Here is a 14,220-nt window from a genome sequence, read left to right as displayed (position 1 = left end):
ATCAATCTCATTTTGTTCGGTGTTTCAAGCATATATTAAAATCTCTCATTTCAAATCATTTTCCAACATAAAAAAAAAAATAAGATCCACCATTAGAACTGACACATCCACAAAAAATACACAAGCTTATTTTGTCAAATAACATCACAATAAACACTTAAACCTTTTAAAAAGTTTGGATATACAGTTCTGTATACTGTGCTTTACAATGCTTGCTCACCTAAAACCACCAACTTTTGACAAATAATGTATTAAATACAACACCCATTTTAGCAATTGATATGATGTTTACAAACACTTGCCAGTGTCATCTCCGTCAGATGAGCACTACATTACGTATATGTTTTATGCAAGAAGAGACAAACTGGCAAAACTTTACACTTTTACAGGGAAAACACAAACTCTAGAATGCATTTCTATTGAAGACAGCTTCTTTATTACCTCAAGAAAATCACCAAAAAATTATGAGGAATTGTAATTTTCATCTTTCTGTTCTTCCACAGTTCATGCTACAGTATAAATACGTAATGGACTTCCATCTGCCATGTACAGCCAATGACATGTCTGGCAACTGAACTGTTTTCAAATATTTCCCTCAAGCAACTTAACACCTACCAGAGACCTTTCCATTCCTTTGTCCAACCTAACCTAAAATATTGTACTGTACATACTGTATTTCCTTCCTAAAACAGTGAGGTCAGGTATGTTATTTTATCTCCAATAAATCTTATATGCACAGTATTTAGGTAAATACTGGAAAGGTCATCACGTAAACTATGAAACAATCGTCAGTTGGACGTTGTAGGTGGAATTACAATATCTCAAAAAAGTATCTGTCCACACTGTGTGAAACATTATGAGATCACGGATGATAGATATTGGGACATGCACGTTCCTGCCCTGCATAGTTTAACATTAGTAATGTAATGCGTAGTTATTTCAACGTAATTAATATGAAGTTTTGTTACCAAATGTAGTAGTAGTAGTACCCTGGTGAAGATTACCTGTCGGGATTTATTGCCAGGCTCGGCCCACATCTACGCGTTGACTCTATCAAGGCAGTTCGTGAATTGTTTAATGGATATTGCTTGAACAACATACTGATCCAGATTATTCCATTTGTCCACTTATTGTAGACTGAAAGCATGTCTTCTTTTTTCTTTTTTCAAATTTCCTTGATATACCTGTATTTGGTCTTGGAAATATTTATATCTGTCTACGTTTTCGTAACCATTCATTTTCTTGTAAGTGTCCTCTACTCCTTCTCTCTTCCAAAGCGGTTAATCCCAATTTTGCCAGTCTTTCCTCATAAGATAGATCAGTCAGTGATGGCACGATTTTTTTTGCTCTTCTCTGCACTTGCTCAATATTGTACTATCAATTTCAACTTTGTGATACGGCATCCACACCTGTACACAATATTCCAAGTGAGGTAGAATGTAGGTTAAATATAGAGTTTTAAAGAGTTCTTCATTTATGTAGGTAAATGTTCTCTTAGCAATTCCGAGTGACTGGTTTGCCTTTGCTATATGACTCTTAAACATTAAGTTGTTACTTATCACAGCTCCCAAGAACCTTATCTTCCTTTACAACATTCAGCGTTAGGTTATTCATATACCGTAGTAATAATCAATTTGAGGATTATTATTGCCGACATGAATTACAATACTGTAGTACAGTATATTTACTCGGATTAAAGTTTTACATGTACTCCTCTGACCAGTTGTTCATCAGATTTAAATTTCTCTGTAATCCTGAAGATTCCTCTGAATCCATCTTAACCTCTTCATAGATCTTGGTGTCATCATCAAATATTTTACACATTGATGTATCAATTTCAGATGTCAGATCACTTATATAACTTATAAATAATAAAGAGCTAATAACACTTCCCTGTGGAACACCACTGGTAATGGCTTTCCAGCTGGGTTCCATTCCATTCACCACCACTTTATACTTTCTACCACTGAGAAAATCCTCAATCCAGTTTAGGATTTGGCCTCTAATTCCCAATTTATTTCACTTATACATAAGTCTCTTATGTGAAACAGTCAAATGCTTTCTGGATATCCAAGACTACATCAAAAGTTTTATTCTCATCATCCCACAGAAGTCAGTCTTCAAACCTTTCTAGGAGGTTGGTTAAACATTATCTAAATCTTTGGAAGCCATGCTGTTGACAACATAATAACTTACTCTCTTCCAAATGCTCTACATTAACATTTCTCACTAATTTTTCTAAAATTTTACACACGGCATGTCAGGATAATGGGTCTATAACTGGAGGCCAAGCTACAATCACCTTTCTTGCAAACAGCTGTAACCAGGGCTACTTTCCAGTTGTTTGGGACTTTTCCACTCTGAAGTGATACATTGTACGCCACTCCTCGACTTACGACGGGGTTAGGGACCCAAATCCAGGTCGTAAGGCGAAAATGCGAAGATATTACATAGAAAATCTAAGATGGGTGTCTCTTTTTCTTCTCAGTACCACAAAACTCTCACTTTTAAGCATGCCAGCCATTTTAAAGGGAATTACAAACGAAAATTTTGTCAGTACACAGCTCAATCACTAACGTTGGGACTCGAAAATACGTAATTTGAATTTTTTTTTGGTGCAACCATGGCCGTCATATGTCCAGGTGGTCGTAAGTCGAGTAAATCGCAAGTCGAGGAGTGGCTGTACAGTGGGGTATGCTATAACGAACGGATCCTACTACGAATATTCCTATAACGAACGGTTTTACCTATAAAATTGAGAATGCTATAACGAACGAAACTCCTACAACGAACATTATTTATTTATTTATTTATTTTATTTATTTTTTTTTTTTACTAATTTATTGTTTTTTTATTACAAGTATTAATGATACTCATTATTTCAGGGGTTTAGATGCATATTTATGCACTTTTTTACAATTTTTACAATTTTATATTATATTTTTCAGTGTTAAGTGGTTGTATTTGGGGGCCTGGAACGGATTAATCCTATAACGAACGAATGCTATAACGAACAAGGTTCTAGAACCAATTAGATTCGTTATAGCATACCCCACTGTATTTGCTCAGAGGACTGTGGAATGTGGTCTCATAATATCTGTTGACAAGACGAGGGTCATCAATCCTTGTCCTGCCCACCCTCTGCCTCTTGACTTTAACATTAACAGCATGCCCTTGGAACTATGTAGCTCTTATAAATATCTTAGAATTTGTGTGAATGATGCAAACTTTGTCGGCAACCTTCGTGTGAAACTAATGCAGCGCATTAAACCCCTCAGAACCCTTATTGGCAAAGGCTATGGAATCAACATCACCTATGCTCGCACTTTCTATCTTCACTTCATTCTTTCTGTAGTTGACTATCATGCTCTCCATCTTGTGAATATTCTGCCTAAACAGCTCAACAGCCCTGAGGTAGTACAAAATGAAGCTATGTGCATCATTCTAGGATGCCCAAAACCAACCAGAATTGTTAACATGAGGAAAGAGCTCGGGCTGCCCTCCCAATCTGAGAGGATAGATCTGCTTAATGCCATGTTTTGTGTCAAACTTTTGAAGAACAATCATCCCCAAACTACAGCTCAAACTGAGTTGATGTTCTATCTAAGTAATCCCATCTATCTCGCTAACCTTCCACAAAAGACTCTCTTTGGGGCGTGGCTTCATAAAAGTATTGCAGATCTCTTGAAACTGAATGTCCCAATCACCCCAGACGAACCCATCAATGCCATTCCTCCCTGGCTGGATACTGTACATCAATTCCTATTAATTACACTCCTGTTGGTAGTAAGCAAATGTTCATCACCGATGTGATGAGATGTGTCACACTAAAAACTATTAGCAGACACATAGAGAGAATTAAATCAAGTGAATGTTAGCTTTTACTGATGGTTCTGTGCAGACAAACACAGGTAGAACAGGCTGTGCTATTGTAACATATAAAGAAAAAGAGATGAGTGACAAACAAGCAAAGACTGAACAACTGGGCCAGCACAACACAAACTGAACTAACTGGAATCTACTTAGCCACAGAATACCATAAAGAAAATGGAGGTGGAGTGATATTCTGTGACTCTCAAAGTGCTTTGAAATCAATGAACAGCCCGTCAGGTTCTATGTCTAAAGTTGTATTAAGATATTAAAAGAAATGTGATAACTGCCAATGAGAACAACTCTCTCATATCGAATTTGTGTGGATTCCGTCCCATGTTGGAATTAGGTATCATGACCATGCTAATAGACTGGCCAATGAGGCATGTAAGAAAGAAAATGTTGAACGTGACCTTGGGCTGTCCAATGCTGTACTTAAAAACATTCAAGTCAGAATCATGAACTCTGATCTAGAAGAACTGAGAAATGCTGAGAGACCTGGCAGTTGTAGCATTAGTAAATATGACAAATTTTGTGACGAGAGGTACCGGTATGGCCAGCATAAGGACAGAACCAGACAATGTGATGTAGTAGTGGCCAGAATCAGGCTAGGATACAGACACATTTGGCAAGTTAGTAACGCTGTACCCATACCGGAACGCTCAGCATGTAAACTTTGTGATAAACCTTTAAAGCATACAGTTGAACACTATATTATTGAATGTGACACTGTCAAAAACTTCAGGCCACCTGGCTTATTGTATCATGAACTTTGTAATTACTACATTGAATCAGGGGTGCTTGAGGACATTCTTGCTGTTTATTCCAAATCTGCTAGCCCACACTGATTAATCTTCAATTAGAATATGACGTCCAATGTACCCGGTATATGAACCACTGTCTTGCATGGCAGTGAACAGTGACATCACCCACATGACTCTGACCTATATATACTGTCAATGAATATGATGTATTTCTTTGTGTACAAACCTCTGTTACCCACATGAATGACCTATATATACCCTGTACTGTTAATGAATATGATGTATTTCTTTGAGTATGAACCTGTCCTGCGTGGCAGTGAGAAGTGATACCACCCTCAGTGTCAAGACCTGACTGAATTACTCCAAGCTTTGTCAATAAATTTGTTAAACTAAACTAATTGCTGTTTGATTTCTGTTTTTAATATATTCATTAAAACTGTGATTATTCTTATTTGCCAACTGTACCTTTTCAATGCACACGCCTTGTTTTTAATTTCTTTGTCAGCCACTTTGTTCCACCACATTGGTTTGTTCTTATTATCATAATTCAAACACTTTTTTGGTATATATTGATTAATAATATTCAGCACATTATTACTGAAAATCGTCCACTTTTCATCAATAAAGTTTATATTTAAGTCATACATTTCAGTCCAATCATGAGTCCCTAAAGCATTCTTGAGCTCTTGAAATTACCATTTTTGAAATCATAACTGAATCTTGGAGTGATTTCTGTATGTTAAACTCTCACAACATATTCCTATGTCAGTACAGCATGGTCACTTGGACCTAGTGGCTCCTGATTCTCAATATTTAATACTTCAGCATTTACATCCACAATAAGTAGATCTAGTAAACTGGGTTCATTGTTACCTCTTTTCCTCATTGGAACATTAATGATCTGCTTCAACAGTAAGATCAGCATGTCACAGAGGGACACATATCAACCCTCCAGGAACATTACGAGTAGCATGTAGCATTTTGGAAGTCATCGGACCCATTCTGGCAGATATTTTTTTGAGATACTGTACTGTATATAAGTGTTCAATAAAAAAAAGTCACCCAAATAATAAATAAAAAATTATAACTCCCATCTTTTTTTTTTAATTACCATGTTTTAAGAAAGAAGTTGTCTTCAACAAAAAAAAAAAAAGTTCAAAAGTTGCTGGTTAACTTGTGTATGTATTCCAGAGTACTAACGTATACTGTAACATACGGCATTGTATTGTTGAACACACTTTACCGACTAACCACGTTATAATATATTTTATTTGGGTTGTGATAGGTTAGTAAAATAGTGTTGGCATGACCTTACTGATGGATATAGATTAGTGGTCAGGATCTAAAAAATTTTTTTACAAGGACAGCACCATTACTCAGGGGAAATTCTGCCTAGATAATACTGTAGTTTGGAACACCAACTTGAGAAGGAGCAAGTTTAGGAAAAATTTCTAAAGAAAACTTCTTTATCACCTCTTCAATATTCCCCCAAAAAGCGGAGGAATTGCAATTTTCAGTAATCACAAGTGTCTTTGCTTACGTTCAGTGAGTTGGTTGGTTAGGTTAGGTTAGGTCAGGTTCGATTAGATTCTAGTAAATGTCACCTTTTTTAAAATTGTTACTATAATGATAAGAACATCTGTGGAAAAATTAATGAAATTGAACAGCTCCTTCTGGTGGTAATGCTATGCTCAGATATTACCAATGAACCAAACTAACTACACTACCAACTTGAGCTTCACCTAAACCTTATTATATGATTTCCATGTCATCTCTCTTCCCAATACTGAAGAACCACATGTAACTGCTTGTTTGTAGTGATTGAACCAAAACATTCTGCCAAAACACTGGGGCACTGCAATATATATCTTGTCTTCCTTAACAAAATACAGTAGAAGATAACAAGTAGCTTAAGTTAGGTTAGATTAGGTAGGTTAGTTTGGTTAATTCCATCAATGATAAATTATTCAATGTAGCAGTATAGTGTACTTCAGGAGATTATTACTTGTAATTTGTTTTTCCAAAATTTTCATCTTTAAGACAAAATTACTGAAGCTCTGTTAATGGGGTCCGACTAATTACCCAAATGTACCCAAATGTAGCCGCAATGAGGTCAAATAATGGTCCTACATGAATAAATCGGGTTACCAATCACTTCTCGACTAGTATTTGGTGTCACAAAGTAAAAAAAAATTGGAAAACGTAGTTTAATTTGAGTTAATAGATCGAGTGCATGTGCCGAACCTAACCTAACCTCGACTAGTATTTGGTGTCACGAAGTCACAAAAAATTGGTAAACTTAATTTAATCTGAGTTAATAGATCAAGTGCATGTACCTAACCTAACCTAACCTAATCTAATCTACCTAACCGAATCTAATCTAATCTAATCTAATCTAACACAACTCAGATTAAATTAAGTTTACCAATTTTTTGTGACTTTATGACACCAAATAATAATCGAGAAGTGATTCACAGCCCGATTTACGCTTGTACGACCATCATTTGACTTCATTGCGGCTACATTTTGCTACATTTGAGTACATTTGGGTAATTAGTCGGACCGCTGTTAATGTGCTAATTTCCTGAAACACCTGTTTATGTGAGGCAAGACAAATGTTTCATAAACATTATACTGTATAATGCTTCCATTCCATAACTATATGCGAAAAACTAACAGCAACTTTAAATCAAGTTTATATAATTATAAATTCTACTTAATAAAAAATAACAAGACCTGTACCTTGGAGTAATTAATTTGTCAATTTTGCCATCGAAGCATTTCATCATATTCTCAAACCATTCCCAGTGACCAATGATTTATCGTAGATAAGCCAACCAAGCATAGAAATGCATTATTTCAGGTTAGGTTACATTGAGTTACACTTATGTTACCTTTCCAAATTGTCAATAGCAGCAGCACAATCATGGCTTCCTCATATGCAATTCCTCCACTATTTTAGGCATTCTAAGGCACGAAAGAATATTTCTTCTAAGGAGTTTTTTCTTAAAGTTACTCCTTCTCACGTGTCAGTGTTCCAAATTATTAACTCCTGCCTATTTTTAATGTTAACATTAACAATATTATAGTACCTAACTTTAACTTACCAATGTTCTTTGAGGAGTAGTAGTAGATGCACAACAATATGTGGTGTTCGACAGCTAAAGGGAAATTTTCAGCTGTTCATTATCATCTTACTGTATATTGTATCATTATGTTCTATGTATAAATAACTTAAAATCAACCTTTATAGATGTTTTTCAAATACCTGCTCAAATTTGCGGCACTTTACACAACCTACTTGAATAATACTTCAAGTCTACTAAAATCATTATATAAACAGGATACACCTAAGTTTCGCTCAGGCTACGAGCGTAATGGAGGCGTGATAAGTAACTAAAAGACCACAGCTAAATGATACAATATCTTCCCGCCGGTCCAGGAAATGACCATGTAATTGAACTGAACATTAATACTGCAACGTACTTGCCTGCCCCAGTTCTGTGTTTATACAAATCTGTTTAAAGTTTATACTCCTACTATAGTTTTATCTTACCTTATTTAATAGCAAAGTATTAGAAAAGAAGCATCTTATAGTCTAAGTTAAATCTAAATGCTAATTTTCACACCATGGTCAATTATTAGTGAGGTGCCGACCGACGCGAGGCGACACATTGTTGTTAGTAAACAACCACCTTCTAAAGGTTCCCACAACTCCCGCTAAAACTACACAACATATAACTTCCATTTATGTTATTAAAATTACATATAACATAATTACAACTAAAATACATTAAAATATTTTAAAGTGTTTTTGTAATAAATCAATCACCAATTCATTACAATATTAGTAAATCTAATCACTGACCTACTAACTTCACGCATATCAAACGTACATGCGGACTCTTCAGGAAGCTGTGGTACAAAATACACCAATCTGACACTAGCATCTGGCACTGTCATCCGACAAATTAATTCGGCTGCATGCACTGTATTTTATCAGAAAAGCTGTCAGATGGGGTAATTTTGACGCTCTGCGTCACGCTGCTGTTTAAGACAACTGTGCTAACCTGACCATACGATTATACTCCAAGATTAGTTAGACATTTATTGACATCACTACACAAAACAAAAAGCAGAACCACAATTAGTTTTGTTTATACTGTACAGTATATTATATAGTATTAGTAATTTTATCGAGTTTATTAACAGTGAAAACAATAATAATAACATGATTATTTTACTAAATGCCACATCTGGTGTTTAGCTGCTTGACAGTTAGCTGCATGTCACAAGCCACAGGTTAAATAGTGAGACGTCAAATGCAAGAGCAACACCTGGGGTGTCTGGGAACTACAAATACCAAATAAAATTCACCTAGAATAAAAGGAATGGCATCTAAAAGTAATAACCTAATGTAGCTATCATAACATTTAATGAGTTATTTTTTTATTAAATAAGAATATGACAAAGTGTAAATAAATAAATTTACCACACTTGGGAACATCACTCCATTCTCGTTCAGTAGAATATGTCGGTGAATTATGTAAATGATTTAAACTGTCTTATTATTTGACCTTTATGTTACCACAGGTAATGGGTTCTGTATGTAAATTAGATGCCCTGATATGCTCACTGGTAAATCCAAGTTTCATATGTAAAAAGGAGGAGGGGGAACTCGTCACTGGAAGACTTGCATATTCAGCTGACAACAAAGTGATCAACGGTGAAGAAAACAATAATGAATAAAACGTTGTGCTACGTTCAGTGTACATCCCTGTACTTCGTGTACACCCGGAGACAGAATGGGGTGGTGTAGCGGTGTGCAACATTCGAGAACTCGTATACTTACTCTTACATACGTTACTTTAGAATAATAGTGTTTGCTTTAACGTATGAACTGATATAATATATATATATATATATATATATATATATATATATATATATATATATATATATATATATATATATATATATCCTTGTGGAGCCACTTCCTTCGAGATCCTTCCCAGCATCCGTCAATGATATTATTCGTCTCTTATACAGTACATATTTTGTGTAGTACCAATTCACAGGTACTATGATTGTTTCTATGATTCGAGAACATGAACATGAAAAGTAGTCACCGATTATTAATTTTTTAATTCCGCCAACTTTCAATGAATGTTTCTTTCGCCCTCGCATTTTGTCTCACTTAGCATTTCCTAATCCTCTCTCTCTCTCTCTCTCTCTCTCTCTCGCTCTCTCTCTCTCTCTCTCTCTTCTACAGCTTTAGTTTTATTCATCTTTTCCATCCCCCCTCCCCCACCACCCCCACCCACACACAGCTCATCTGCCAACAAAGGTCGCCATGGCAGATATAAAGAGGGCCTCGCATTGGTTCCCTTTCAAGTTATTCCCGCCAGTTCGCCTCGAGCGCGCGTCCGCTTTATGACAGATGCAGCGGTGGATATTTCGGGTCAGGAATCAATAGGAATCTGGCAGGTTGGCCGCGGACTATCGGAGATGCTTCGACCGAGCGCCTGCTCTCCCCTCCATGATGCAACTGCCACGGAAAGACGCCCTAAATTTTTACAACGGTTAGCAAAATGTGCCTAGGAATTCTTAGTGCATAGATGGAGGGCCAAGTGTCATTTTACTTGACAATGAATAATACCAGTGGCGATAATAATAATGGTGATCACAATGACAGCTACATACAGAAGAGTCCATGAAGAATAATGTACAACTCCAAGGTGAAGATATTCCAACAGTATTCCAATACTAACCCCTTGTGTACAGGGTCGCCATTGAGCTAAATGGGATTATTTGACGTTAGCAAAATAAAATATCAAAAGTGGCGTCCTCGTAGTGAAGGGGTTAAGTACATTCTATATTATGGGTGTGTCTGCAGCTTGGATCCCCAAAGTGTGGGTCGTTCAGGCACTGCCTGGGTACGACACAATCTCACCAACAGAACGATGGAGAGTAAATACACCCACATTATCAATTAGTTATTTATAATTAGGAAAAAAACTGCTCACAGTACAGGATAGCTAAAACGCAGAATTATTATATATAAATCTTGAGTACGTATACACGTAGATTATTACCAACTAACCCATGGAAAACAGCTACCTTCTCTTCCGGGCTACAAACGTCTGATTAAGATGAGACTCGATGGATCGTCCGCGGCTTTGAAAAATCTGGTCCATCAAAAAGTTCGAGTTTTTACTCTTTTTTTTCCAGCTCTCTCTCTCTTCCCCGAACGCTCGCTAGTTTGGAGTCAGTGAAAATAGTAAAGCGGCAAATTGGGATTGATTTCCCCGGGCGAGCTGACTGTGAGAGGCTTCGGCAGTGGGGCCCTGCAACCTGGCTAATGGATGCGTCCTCCACGCCACTCATATCCTGCACTCCATCCTCCTCTACAGTATATTATATGTAAGCCTCGCATGCCCATTGTATTTCCCTTCTTTTACAGTATTTCTAATGTACATCAATCAACAAAGACAGATTGCCCTTCCTAATCATTTTCTTTAATAAAATTTACAGTATATATTTTTGTAGACAACAAACAGTTTTATTGTGTGATATACCCACAAGTAATTACAGTATGGTACGTTATAGAGTAGCTCCTGGTAGTGCCAGTGTATAGGGAAGATGAACTCGCGAGTGTATGGGGAAGATGAACTCGCACAAGCTTATATATATATATATATATATATATATATATATATATATATATATATATATATATATATATATATATATATATATATATATATATATATAATCAACACAATGCCAGTAATGACTTTGTGGCAACATTCTCTGCACTTCGTACATCATAATGTGTTGATTTCCAGACTATCAATGCATCGACACTGCCAAGATCACAGTGTATCTAACACACTCTAGAAAATGTGGACCCCCCCAAAAAAAAACAATCAGTAATTATGGCATGACTATATGCCATCTTGCCACATTTGACACACACACACACACACACTGTAAAAATAAATCACCTGACTGGGCAATCTTCCTTGAGAATGTACAAACAAAAAATATCATGTTTCGGGGAACATAAGATTACGGAAAAAAAATCTGCCACAGCCCAATACTATACCAGCAGCAACTACCTTTTGGTTACCTTGATACTTCACCAAACCCCTTCAGCCTATCTCTGACCCTGTCCTTCATCATATCACTGCCCCTGTAACTCCAACGATCACTGAACTGTTTCAATCGGGTACAAACACTGTCACACCACGGTTGAGGACAGCACTGTTCTGATGGTGGTGCGTGTTCAATAGTTCCCTTGATATGTGGGGTGATGGTGGTAAAGAGTGTGTTGAGTAGTACAAATGCAGTGTGTGGAGTAACTGAGGTGCAAAGTGTAGTGTTCAAAAAGAGTGGCGGAGGTACAGTGTGTGTGTGTGTGTGTGTGTGTGTGTGTGTGTGTGTGTGTGTGTGTGTGTGTGTGTGTGTGTGGAAACAGTGGTGGAGGTACAATGTGTGTGGAATCAGTAGCGGGAAGTGGTGTGTGTGTGTGGAAACAGTAACTGAGGTACAATGTGTGTGGAAACAGTAGCGGGTACAGTGTGTGTGTGTGGAACAGTAGTGGAGGTATAGTGTGTGTGTGTGGAAACAGTGGTGGGGTTACAATGTGTGTGTGTGTGTGTTTGGAAACAGTAGTGGAGGTACAGTGTGCGTGTGTGTGTGTGTGTGTGTGTGTGTGTGTGTGTGTGTGTGTGTGTGTGTGTGTGTGTGTGTGTGTGTGTGTGTGTGGAAACAGTGGGGAACAATGTGTGTGTGTGTTTGGAAACAGTGGTGGAGGTACAGTGTGTGCGTGTGTGTGTGTGTGTGTGTGTGTGTTTGGAAACAGTAGTGGAGGTACAGTGTGTGTGGAAGCAGTAGTGGAGGGCCAGTGTGTGGGAAACAGTAGTGGAGGTACAGTGTGTGTGTGTGTGTGTGTGTGTGTGTGTGTGTGTGTTGTGTGTGGAAACAGTAGTGGACGTACAGTGTAATAATAATAATAATAATAATAATTAACGGTTTATTGAAAGAGCTTGGCAGCCAGAAGGCTGAAAATATACAGTTACATATTTGGGGAATGGGTTACAATTACAAATAATATACAAGTGACATAAGTGACACAAATAAGACATAGTAACTTAGATGTATAAACTTAGATGGGGATCAGCTCAAACTACAGTTCATTTCAACATAGTGACAGTGTAGGAGCAGTGTTTACTGGGAGTGTGTGTGTGTGTGTGTGTGTGTGTGTGTGTGTGTGTGTGTGTGTGTGTGTGTGTGTGTGTGTGTGTGTGTGGAAACAGTGGTGGGTACAGTGTGTGTGTGGAAACAGTGGTGGAAGTACAGTGTGTGTGTGTGTGTGTGTGTGTGTGTGTGTGTGTGTGTGTGTGTGTGGAAACAGTAGTGGTGGTGGTGTGTGTGTGTGTGTGTGTGTGTGTGTGTGTGGTAACAGTGGTGGGTGCAGTGTGTGTGTGTGTGTGGAACAGTGGTGGTGGTACAGTGTGTGTGTGTGTGTGTGGCAGTGGTGGTACAGTGTGTGTGTGTGTGTGTGTGGTGGGTTACGGTGTGTGTGTGGAGCAGTTGGTGTGGTGTGGTGTGTGTGGTAACAGTGGGGTTACAGTTGTTATTTGTGTGTGTGTGTGTGTGTAAACAGTAGTGGAGGTACAGTAATAATAATAATAATAATAAAAATAATAATAATAATAATAATAACAATAACAATAATAATAATAATAATAATAATAATAATAATAATAATAATTGACGGTTTATTGAAAAAGTTCTGCAGCCCGAAGGCTGAAAATATACATTGGACATAAATGACTTATTACATACATTGGTAGTTTAACAAAAGCCTTCATTAGAGAAAGGTGAAGGAACATACAGTGAACATACAGATTAATAGGTGTTGAACAGCAAACTCGTAGTGTAGTAACTCCCTCCCAGATGGTGTTAGGAGGGACCCTCGTGGTGTAGTAGTTCCCTCACAGATGGTGTTATGAGGGCCTCAAGTGGTGTAGTAATTCCCTCACAGATGGTGTTATGAGGGCCTCAGGTGGTGTAGTGATTCCCTCACAGATGGTGTTATATGAGTGAGTGTGGTCCCAGGACTTCCTATCGTAGACGGATTAACACATCTGGTTGTTGTTGGGTCACGGGCCGTTATCACTGGGTACCTGGGACCTCACTGTGTGAAAGGTTAACTTGGTACGACTGTTACTGTTGAGTTGTTCTCACTGACTTAAGCACTATTCACCACTGTTCACCTCCTGTTTAACACTGGTTCCATTCCTTTCTAAATGAAATAGTAAATTCTGGCGAGAACTTGTTGATATTCCTGTGGAGAGGAGGGTTCAGGGGAGGGAGTTGGTATGGGCCAGCAACAGTTGACCTGGCTGCTCCGAGGAGGCGCCAGGTGCGTCTTGACTCCGGTTGTCAAGGATGTAGTGTGTGTTTGACAATGTGTGTGTGTGTGTGTGGTAACAATGTGTGTGTGTGTGTGTGTGTGTGTGTGTGTGTGTGTGTGTGTGTGTGTGTGGGAAACAGTGGTGGTGTGTGTGTGTGTGTG

At 37.7% G+C, this 14,220-nt stretch overlaps 1 protein-coding gene across 16 annotated transcripts in view; it reads right to left on the bottom strand.

Annotated features, from left to right (window-relative positions):
- LOC121868978 (bromodomain adjacent to zinc finger domain protein 2B-like) overlaps positions 1 to 14,220 on the bottom strand; it is a 390,896-nt gene that overhangs the window by 266,359 nt on the left and 110,317 nt on the right. The gene's annotated exons all lie outside the window — the stretch shown is intronic.

This window comes from Homarus americanus, unplaced genomic scaffold (genome assembly GCF_018991925.1).
Source record: "Homarus americanus isolate GMGI-L3 unplaced genomic scaffold, GMGI_Hamer_2.0 scaffold24694, whole genome shotgun sequence".
In the NCBI taxonomy this organism is placed as follows: Eukaryota; Metazoa; Arthropoda; class Malacostraca; order Decapoda; family Nephropidae; genus Homarus; species Homarus americanus.
The sequence above is the reverse complement of the archived record's forward strand: the minus strand, read 5'-3'. Positions and strand labels throughout refer to the sequence as shown.